An 11,256-nucleotide genomic window follows, 5' to 3' on the forward strand; every position below is an offset into this window, starting at 1 on the left:
TATGTAGAGGAAAGGCCCAACTCTGTAGAACAGTGGTTCTAAAACTTGAGCACATACCAGAATCACTTGGAGGACTTCTTAAAACACAGATTTAAAGGCCTCACCCCACGATTTCTGATTCAGAAGGTCTAAGATAGAGTTCAAGAATTTGCATTTTTAACTAGTTCCCAGGTGATGCTGCCGCTGGTTCAGGGACCACATTCAGAGAGTGCCTGCTTTAAAATGACACACAAGGACCTATATGAAAGACACCTGCCAGTTTTTCTAACCTAAATACCCACACTCCCATCCTCACAATCTAGTCATATACAGCACAGCACTATTCATCTTCTTAAATAATTTACTGGATTAAGCAACACTTTCCAGCCCTCCTTTAAGATGCCCAACTGAATGCCCACAGCTGAATGCTCATGGCTGCTCGACTGCTTAGCATACGCCTTGGTACTTCTGTTTCCACTAGCTGAGTTGTATGTTTACCAAGAGTCTTTTATATTACAATAGTTCCTAAACCTTTTTATTCCTATTGAATGTATTGTTAAAATTATGAAGTTTAAAGGTTAGATCATCTGGATCATCTGTAAAACTCTCAGTGTGAAATAAAGTTATTATTTTCATGAAAACTAAGTTAAATAATTTAGAATAACTCAATAAAAGCAAATGGCAAAATAACATGTGTGTGCATGTGTGTGAGGGGAGGGAACTGTAAAAGATTAGTGGAAACATTCATAAAAACCTGTAAAAATTATGTTCTTAGATTGCTTCTAAAGGCTTTTTAGGTTTCCAATTTTCTTTCAAGAAATCAGAAATACAAATCATAGATGCACTAGAACTGCAAGAAAGACAATGCAACACTCCAGTCAATAGGATATGCACTGGTAGAAAATGCCTTGGCTCCTCAGTAAAAGATTGGCAAATTCATGTGTATCATACATTGGAAGTGAAAATCAAATATTTAAGGTATACAGTTATCATTTTTCATATGTGCTTTAAACACTGTATTTGGCTGACTAGTACCATAGAGGTTCTTACTGAGCCAGCAGGCTCTACATAAACAGTGTCCTTTCATATCTTTTTTTTTTTTAAGATTTTTATTGGGGAATTGGGGAGAATAGTGTTGGGGAATTGGGGGAGGGGAACATTGTGTTTCTCCAGGCCCCATCAGCTCCAAATCAAGTTGTTGTCCTTCAGTCTTAGTTGTGGAAGGCACAAGCTCAGCTTCAAGTCCAGTCACCACTTTCAATCTTAGTTGCGGGTGGGCATAGTCCACTAACCCATGCAGGAGTCGAACCAGCAACCTTGTTGCACACTGGGCCATCCAGTCGCCCGTCAGCAGCTCGCGGCTGCTCAGCTCAAGGTGCCGTGTTCAATCTTAGTTGTGGGGAGGGGGGGATGTAGCCCACCACCCCATACAGGTGTTGAACCGGTAACCTTGCCAGCTCAGCGGCAGCTCAGCTTGGGTGCAGTTCACTGGCCCATGTGGGAATCGAACTGGGGACCCTGTTGCTCAGAGCTGGCTCTCTTAACCAACTGAGCCGCTTGGCCGGCCCCTTTCACGTCTTTATGCCATTGCTTATGCTCCCTTTTCCTCCCTTTGCTGCCCACCTCCATCTGTTACCTTCTACTTCTTATTAAAGAATCAGGTCAATGATTGCCTCTTCTGTGAAGCCCTCTCTGACTTCCCCTGACAGACTTAGGTACCTTTTCTTCTGGGTTACTTAGGGACATTACATGTCTCTAGTTACCACTTTGTACTGACTGTTTACATGTCTGCTTCCCACTTGGCCAGAAGCTCCTGAAGAGCAGATACAATGACAGCAGCAAAAATGACCTCAGACTCTTAGCAGTCTGGGGCATTTAATAAAGAGGCAAAGAATCATTCCCATCACCATGGCCCCTGACTTTACTATTGGGTTGTCAGAAAAGTCATGATGCATTTTTGCAACAAAAAACATAGAACAGTGCAATATGGCCTGGGTACAATACTGCAGAATTATCAGGTACACTAGGCACATTTTTGAAAGCTATCCTTAGAAATGATTAATTATGTTGGAGTTCTAGTTTGGAAAGGGCATCCTTCAGTTACGTGGAAAGTTTTCTTTTCATAGATCCCTTATCAGTAATATTAAATTAGTGAAGTATCACTCTATAGATCATACAAATTGGTAGTTAAGCAACTAAATGCTGAATAGTGCATACAAGAAAATGCCTTAAGAAATGTATTGAAAAGCTGCCATCTTGCGTCCCTGCGTGTGTGCGTTTATTCTCAGCTGGTCTGCCTAAGACCGCTTGAACAGAAACCCTAGTCCTCCGCATGGCCCCCTTTCCTCTCCAACAATATGAAATAAACTATCATGAACCAGGAGAAACTCACCAAACTGCAGGCACAAGTGCGCATTTGTGGGAAAGGAACTGCTCACAGAAAGAAGGTGGTTCACAGAATAGCTACAGCAGATGATAAAAAAAACTTCAGCTCTCCTTAAAGAAGTTAGGGGTAAACAGCATCTCTGGTATCGAAGAGGTGAATATATTCACAAACCATGGAACAGTGATCCATTTTAACTATCCTGAAGTTCAAGCCTCTCTGGCAGCACACACTTTCACCATCACAGGCTATGCTGAGAGGAAGCAGCTGACAGCAATGCTACCCAGCATCTTAAACCAGCTTGGTGCAGACAGTCTGACTAGTTCAAGGAGACCGGCTGAAGCTCTGCCCAAACCACCTGGGGATGGAAAAGCACCACTTGCTACCCGAGAGGAGGACGAAGGTGAAGTCCCAGATCTTGTGGAGAATTTTGAGGAGGCTTCCAAGAATGAAGCAAACTGAATTAAGTCAACTTCTGAAGAACATAAAGCTTGAGGAAGTTACTGGGAGCTGCTATTTTATATTATGACTGCTTTTTAAAATTTTATTCATGGATCTGATAAAATCTTGATCTGTAATATTTTTCAGCCCAGCCCCTTGGACACTGCAGCTCTTTTCAGTTTTTACTTATACAGAAATCATTCTTTGCAGCTAATTAAGGGGAAGAAGCTTGGGACTAAAGTTTGAAACAAAGGTTAATACATTTCTTTGCCTAGTTAAAAAAAAAAGAAGAAAAGAAATGTATTGAAAATTCCATAAAGTTCAATTTGAATTATGCTGTCTTAAGTAAGTGCTCTTCTTGTGGTTGCAAAAGGGCAAAAAAAAAAAAAAAAGGAAAAATCTAAAAATCAATAAACATGTACAGATTACTCACTCTGTAAAATAATTTTTACAAGTATAATAGGAGAGGTAGGACTCAAAAACACCAGCAAACTAGAAGAATTCTATTAAAATTTTCTGTTTCTAACCAAATATAACTAGAAAAAGGTTATCATAATTAAAAAAGGTAAAGATTAATTTATAGACAATCAAAAGTTTCACTAAATTCAAAACTATAGAAAAGGAGAGCAATATACCACTTAGATATTAATCTTATGCAGTAGAAGATTAAATTCAAATCAAACATTCAATAATAAATATGATATTTATATAGGGCTATATGATTATACAGCTTTTACATACACTATCTTATTTGGTGATCCCAATAATCCTGGGTCTGTGGTAGAAGGCAAACATTTGTAACCTCACTCTAATTGGGAAAAATAGGGCCCAGCAAAATTTTGTGGTTTACTAACAATAATAAAAGGCTCCAATACTAGGGCTCAAATCAGATCTTTTGATGACAAATTCCAGTATTTAAGTCAACAGCACAAGCTCCAATTAGTCTTTCTTATCTTTTCATTTTGAAAATAATAAAATTCTGGACCAAAGAAAAAGTATTTAACAATTATACCCCTTCATCAAAAATTTACACAGGGTTTATTACATGCCAGACTCTGGAAATTCAGAGATGAGTCAGCCCATGCCCTTACTGAGCTCAGAGTCATGTAAACACACACAGACACATTAACAAAATAGTGCAATGGGGTGTAGTGGGTTCTATGGTGGATGCGCAGGTAGTGCGAGGGAGGTTATTTAGACAGTCTTCATAAAGGCAGAGGCCTTTGAGCTGAACCTGAAAAGGAAGGTAAGGTTTTCCCAAGCAAACAAGACAGGAAGAGTGGTCCATCAGCATGAAGAGACCCAGGGGAAACACTGGGGTCTGGGAGTTGTGAGTTTCCAGAGTATGGCTAGAGCAGAGGGGAAGCCACAAAGGACGGGGCTAAATCAGCAGGAAGGGGCCCGTCATGAAGGGCCTTGTGTACCACTCTGAGAGTTTGAATCTGGGAGACAGCATGGCAAGTATGAGGTATGCCTAGGTATACCCCTTTGTGGACAGTCTTTTGGGAATCACATCGTAGAATGGGCTACTAGAATATATAGGTGATATCTTTTTGGTGACATTTTCTTACTCTACCTGAAATCATATCCCTTTCATTTTGAGGCACTGTAGTATGAAAAAAAAAAAATCTGTTTAGAAAGGCCTATCCCCAGAGTGGATTCCTTTCCTTTCCTATGGCTAAAAGAATGCCCAGTGGTAATAATAGCTTCCCTTTACTGAGTGTCTGCCATGTGTCAGAAGCTTTGTATAAATTCTTAGAAGCTTTGTATAAATTCTTCCAAAAGCCCTCCACGGCAGAAACTGACCTATATAAAAAACGAAGCAGATAAGGTTTAGAGAGCCACTTGTTCAAATATCTAGTAAGTGCTACCTCCTAGTATGTTAAAGAGCCAGGATTTAATCCATGATTGTCTGGCTACCAAACCAAGTGTTTTGTGTTCTCTATTTTTTCTTCCATAACATTATGTTGCTTCCTGTGAGAAAATGCCTCTACCAACGCTGGGGCAAACCAAATCTCTTTCCCCAGAGCCGACGTGCAGTTTTCTCTTTCTCATCCATTCACGTCTCAACTTGAATAGTATCTCCTCAGAGAGCCTTTCCCCAAGCACTAAGCATCCCAGTTACACCTCCCTCATTACTTTATTAAGTAAATTTTATTCAGTCTCCTTTGAGGTGTTTATCAGTACCTGAAATTATTTTGTTACATGTTTCTTGCCTGTATCATATGACTGGAATGTAAGTTCCTTCAAGACAGGGCTTTGTACATGTTGTTTTCTGTTACATCCCTAGCACTGGAGAGAATACCTAGCACATAGTTGGTGCTCAATAAATATTAGTTGGCTGACTGACCTGATGTCTCAGCAAGAGACACAAAAGGGTGCTCATCTTCAGAATGGGGAATAGATTCTATATAAGACTTTATATTGTCTTGAAGACTATAGGGCAATTGAATAAACTTTGCAAAATACACATTTGCAAAGTATCTGTGATTTCTTTCCAAGAAATTACAAGGAAAGAAAAGAATAACATGTATAAAGCACTTACCACTCTTTTCTGAGCTTATACTAAATTTCACCATCATCTGTTTTCACAGTCACATTGGAATCAAGATAGAAATGTAGCTCATTTTTCAAGATACAATTTCCTTTAATGGTAGATCATAAATTGATTCAAATTCTAATGAGTTTCAGAGAAATACTTCTGGTTGCTGAAGAAATCATCATAATAAAAGCAAGCACTGAATATTCACCAGAGAAGTTATTGGCCAACTGTGATACTTAGGTGCCCTCTAGTGTGTGTTAGTCTTTACATCAGTTTCTTGCTTCACACATCATGTGACTAAGGTCTTATATTCAAAGGTGATTTTTCCAGTGCATTTTAATGTATGACTAATAGATTTATGAAAAATGGCCAAAGGACTGTGGAGCAATTGAATTTGAAAATCAATGGTTCTACTCTGAGCCATTATTTACAAGGAAAAAAATGCAAGTTAGGTGACCCTGAGTAATCGGTGTATGAAGTTACAAGGGTTCCTACAAAATTTTGTATACTGTAAATACATAGGCATAGTTAAAAAATAAGGGCTATGAAAAGGTATAAAATGAATGGTTGTGCTCCCACCTGTCCCCCCTCCACCCACTACAATTAACCATCTATATGTATCCTTTCACAGTTTTTTATGCATGCCAAGCAAATATGATATATATTTTTATTCTTCCCCACCTTTTTATACTGTATACACTATTCTACACCTTTACTTTCTCTTAACAATAAATCTTGATAAGTTGTCCATAACATCCTCAATTTTTTAACAGCTGGAGTTGTTTGTTCACTATTGTATAATTTATTGTATAATAGTGTATACTATAATTTATTTAAGTACTCCATAAATGATAGACATTTGGGTGGTTTCTAATCTTTTGTTGTGAAATGATCTTATTTCAAAACTGCGCATGTAGCTAGGATAAATTCCTAGGGGTAGAATGTGTTGGGTCAAACAAAAATAATAATTGCTAACACTTATATAGTGCTTGTTACAAGCTAGACTTTGATCTATACATTCTATATATGAGTATGTATTAACCCATTTATTTAATCTTCTTAATAATCCTATGAGGAAATAACTATTATTATCTCCATTTTAAAGATGAGGAAACTACAGCACAAAGGGGTAAAACAACCTTCCCAAGGTTAGACAGCTATCAGGTGTTAGTGCCAGCCAACCTGGCTCCAAAGCCTATATGCTTACTCACTACACTTTATTTTCTTAAAGGGTGTATGTATTTGGGCAGGCTGAGTGGCTCAGTTGGTTAAGAGTTGGCTTAAGAGCATGATCTCTGAGCAACAGGGCTGCCAGTTCGATTCCCACATGGGCCAGTGACGCTGTACCCAAGCTGAGCTGTCGCTGAGTGCCAACAGGTGGCAGAATGACTCAGCTGGTGTAACAACAAGATTGCCTGTTCGTTGGTGGGCTACACCCATCCACAACTAAGACTGAACTCAGCACCTTGAGCTGAGCTGCTGCCCAGATGGCTCAGTGGATAGAGCGTGTGCTCTTAACAACAAGGCTGCTGGTTCAACTCCCGCATGGGATGGTGGCTATGCCCACCTGCAACTAAGATTGAACACAGCACCTTGAGCTTAGAGGCCAAGAGCTGCCAATGGGAAGCCAGACGGTGACTGGCGCCCTCCACAACGAAGATTGAAGAATAACAGCTTGGCTGGTCCCTCTCCCCAATTCCCCAACACTGTGTCCCTTCCTCCAATTCCCCAATAAAATCTTAAAAAAAAAAAAAAGAGTGTACGTATTTGTATTTTAAATAGATATTAACACATTTCCCCCGATACTGATTATACTAACTCATTCTCTCACCAGCTTGACAGTGCTTTATGGATTTATCAAACTTTGGAAATTTTGTTGGTTTAATTTTAGGTGAAAAATGGAATCCCAATGTAGTATTAATTTGCATTTCTCTTATAATAACTGAAATTGGATATCATTTCATATGCTTAATAGCCATAATTATTAACTTCTCTGTGAATTATCTATTCATACCTTTTATGTATTTTTATATTGGAATATTGCTCTTTTTTCTTTTTGATTTCTAGGAGCTCTTTACATATTAAAGAGGTTAGTATATTGTTTATATGAATTAGAAATATTTTTCCTAGTTTGTTCTTTATATTTTGACTTTCTTGTGCTTTTCCCTGCAGCAGTTTTTGATATTTATGTAGTCAAATTTATCAATCTTTTTTATATTTCCTAGACTTTAAATAATTTCAAGATTATAGGAGACTTTTCCTATTTTATCCATTTCTATGGTTTAGTTTTAAAAAATTAAGTATTTGATCCATTTAGAATTTATCTTGTATGATATGAGCTATGGACCCAACTTAATTTTTCTCCACGTGGCTTATCCAGTTGTTTAGTTGAATAACTCTTAATTTCCTCACTGGTTTGAGATACTGCCTTTATCAAATCATAGTTTCAGATCATATATTCTCATATGTAATTTAGTTCTATTTCCAGACTTTCTGTTCTGTTCTTTTGTTTTTCTGTCTGCATAATGCATTAAATATTACCATATTCTAATTATTGAGGCTTTATAATATACTATACTATCTAATAGGGCTATATTCTCTCATGACTCTTAATTTCCAGAGCTTTCTTTATTATTCATGCATATTAACTTAACAATCAGCTTTCAAGTTTTATTTTGTTTAAAAAACCTATTGACATTTTTATTGGAATGTTGTAAATTTCTTAGACTTACTTTCAAATCTTCCTAAATATAATACACTACGTAAGATCCTTAAATCGATTCAACTGGGTATGGGTGCTTGCAACAAAACAATTTGTCAAAAAGCTGGGTTTTCTGGCTGTGCATAATGGTAATTAACATTTATAAATTCATTTAACAATTGATGTCATTTATCCTTTCCATGTTCCTAGTTATAAGGCATTTGTCATCTGTTTTAAAGAAATTAGAAAGAGAAAACAGATTTTCAAACATAAAAAACTTCCAAAAGGATGCTGCTTAATCAAAAACATGCCACTTCTAACATTATACCTCTTACCCTCATCACCCCATCCCCCATCAAAGGAATACTCCTAACAGCCATTAAAACCATCAGAGCTCTGTAGGTACTGACTTACCCAACTTTGGCTTTAGGTTTCTGATAAATGCTTTCTTTATGTTCTTTAATCTCTGGCACCTTGCTGCTCAAAGTGTGGTGCATGTACCAGCAGCCTTGGCATCACCTTGGAGCTTGTTAGAAATGCACCCTTTTAAATCTCACCCCAGACTTACTGGATCAAAGCCTGTATTTTAACAAGATCCTGAGGTAGTCCATAAGCACCTTAAAGTTTGAGAAGCAAATGATCAGTGGTTCTCAAAATACGGGCCTGACAGCAGAAGTGGCATCATCTGGAACCATGTAGAAAATTCAAATTCTTGGGCCCTACCCTACACCTACCAAATCAGAAATCCGTGGGTTAGCTCCAGCAATCTGCTTTAACAAGCCCTCCAAATGGTTCTGATAGCTTATACACAAATGACGGAGAACCACTGCTCTAGATCAGTGATTCTTGATCCTGGCCAAACATTACAATCACCTGGGAAGCTTTGACAACTCCCCATGCTTAGAGGGCACCCCAAATGTATTAAATCCAAATTTTAGGGCTTCAGTTCACGGAATTAGCATTTTAAAAATTTTCTAGGTGATTCCAATGTGAAGTCAAGGGTGAGAACCTCTACTACGTCTGGGGAAGTGCTTGAACTTGGCTTCACTCAGAATCAACTGAGGGTCTTTTAAAAAAATTACTGTTCAAAAAAAAAAAACAACATGCTGATGCTCAAGATTTCACCTAGAGATGTAAATTGGTCTGGATGGAGCCGAGAATCACTTTTTTAAAAATTTAGTTTCTCAGGTGATTCTAACATTCAGCCAGGATTTCAAGCTACTGCTCTGGAAATACCATTTTTCCCATATAAACTTCAAGTAATACTAAAGAGAATAGTTTGGGGGTGATGGAAAAGATACATTTTTCGTTTCCCATATATTTACTGAGGTGTGTTAGTTTAGTTATGGAGATTAAAAAATAAGTTCAACGTGTATTTCCTGCCCATAAGAGAATATAGAATCTGTACTGGATGAAAAGACCTGCACACCTTTCATACATAACTAATGATTTGAAAGGAACATATCATTCTATGCTTATTCAATGAAATAAGTTACACACATCATTATATCACTGTTAGGCCAAACTAATTTCTATCCTTTTTGAAAGACTAAGAGTAAACGTGAAGGAAATACATGTTGGAAATGGTTAAGAAACAATTTTGAATACAATTAGCAATCAGTCCTTAGACATTTGAACGTGGAGAAAGAAATGGACAAGGTCAGTGGCCAAAGAATAATTCATGAGCTTAAGACTGAGCAAGCCTAAAATGCTTTAAAGTGTCCTCCTTGGCATAATGAAAATTATGCTATGGAATCACTGACAATCAACCCCCCCTAATATTGTTTAGTAAATTAAGTTATAACTACTAAAAAAATTAGCAATTAAGATATCAGTAATTAAAGAGCTTATAATAAATATTTTTCCCTTGTATTATTAAAAATATAACTATTTCTGACCTATTTGCCTCTCCTTCAATATCAGCTTCTTTTGAGAACACATTTTAAAATAATGAAAGGTATCCTGTTCTGGGAGAAATAACTAGCTATAACATTTTTCACATATATTGGACTGTCAAAATTTATTTATATTTGTAAGTGAGCAATCAAAATTCAAATTTTCACGTAAGTTTTATAAAACAAAGAAGTACATTAAACATCTAAAATTGGGTCAAACCGTTGAAAACTGCTTGAATTCAGCTAAGAATTTGTTTTGACAATTCAGCCAAATGTACTATACCCATTTCTTTGTTTCCTTATTAGTCACAAAGGCAAGGATGTGACATACTGTATTTCCCCATGTATAAGACGCACCTTAATTTTGGGGCACGAAATTTGAAAAAAAAAGTATTACATAAAGTTATTGAACTCATGTTTTATTCATCATAAAATTCATACAACTCCTCATCACTGTCAAAACTCCCAACCATTAGTTTGTCCTCATCTGTGTCTGATGACGAATCACTGTCTTCATATATTGTCTCGTCCTCAGTTCCATCGATGGCATTTGAAATCTACAACCACTGTATAAGACACGCCCAGTTTTTAGACCCCAAATTTTTCAAAAAAGGATGTGTCTTATACATGGGGAAAATACGGTAATCCTTTAAAACTATTGAAGGAGTTTCTTTTTTTTTCCTTTTTTAAATCTGAAGATCTAATTGGCTTTATTAAGCAATTCATGAATTGGGCAGCATCCTGTCTAGCAACTAGAAGGGGGCTCCCTATAAAAGGAGTTTCTGAATCAAAAAAAAAATCACAAATGTTCATCCCACCTCTCTTATTCCATCAGAAATGACAGGTAACAACAGGTTAGAGCACTTTAAATAATACCAATTTAGATTTGGAATAGTCTAAGGGTATCTCCATTTAATGTAATAACCTTCCATTTATATTTGAAAATGACCACACATTATTAGTAGGTGATGAATTTCAAGCTGTTCCCCTAATCGGGTGGTGGCTGTACTGATCCAGCTACATTCTTTTCTTGTGTCCATAGCTGTATTCAATAGCAGGTAGGCTGATAGGATCTTTATGTGTGCCCATTAAATAGAACTAAGTTTACTAGTTCCAATAGATTCTGAATCCATCATCTGGGGTAGAATCCACATTCAAAATGATCAGATGAGAAAGGGAGGACATTTATTATTATTATTTTTTAATTTATTTTTTTAAAGATTTTATTGGGGAATTGGGAGAGGGGAACAGTGTTGGGGAATCGGGGAAAGGGAACAGACAAGTTGCTGTCCTTTTGTTCTTCAGTCTAGTTGTG

The 11,256-nt window shown here is 37.1% G+C and overlaps 1 protein-coding gene and 1 pseudogene across 5 annotated transcripts in view; one reads left to right on the top strand and one right to left on the bottom strand.

Moving 5' to 3' along the window:
- The window catches only part of JHY (junctional cadherin complex regulator), a 68,050-nt gene that overhangs the window by 38,002 nt on the left and 18,792 nt on the right, over positions 1–11,256 (bottom strand). The gene's annotated exons all lie outside the window — the stretch shown is intronic.
- LOC109377177 (transcription factor BTF3 pseudogene) lies at positions 2,337–2,824 on the top strand (annotated as a pseudogene).

This window comes from Hipposideros armiger, unplaced genomic scaffold, assembly GCF_001890085.2.
Source record: "Hipposideros armiger isolate ML-2016 unplaced genomic scaffold, ASM189008v1 scaffold_1313, whole genome shotgun sequence".
NCBI lineage: Eukaryota > Metazoa > Chordata > Mammalia > Chiroptera > Hipposideridae > Hipposideros > Hipposideros armiger.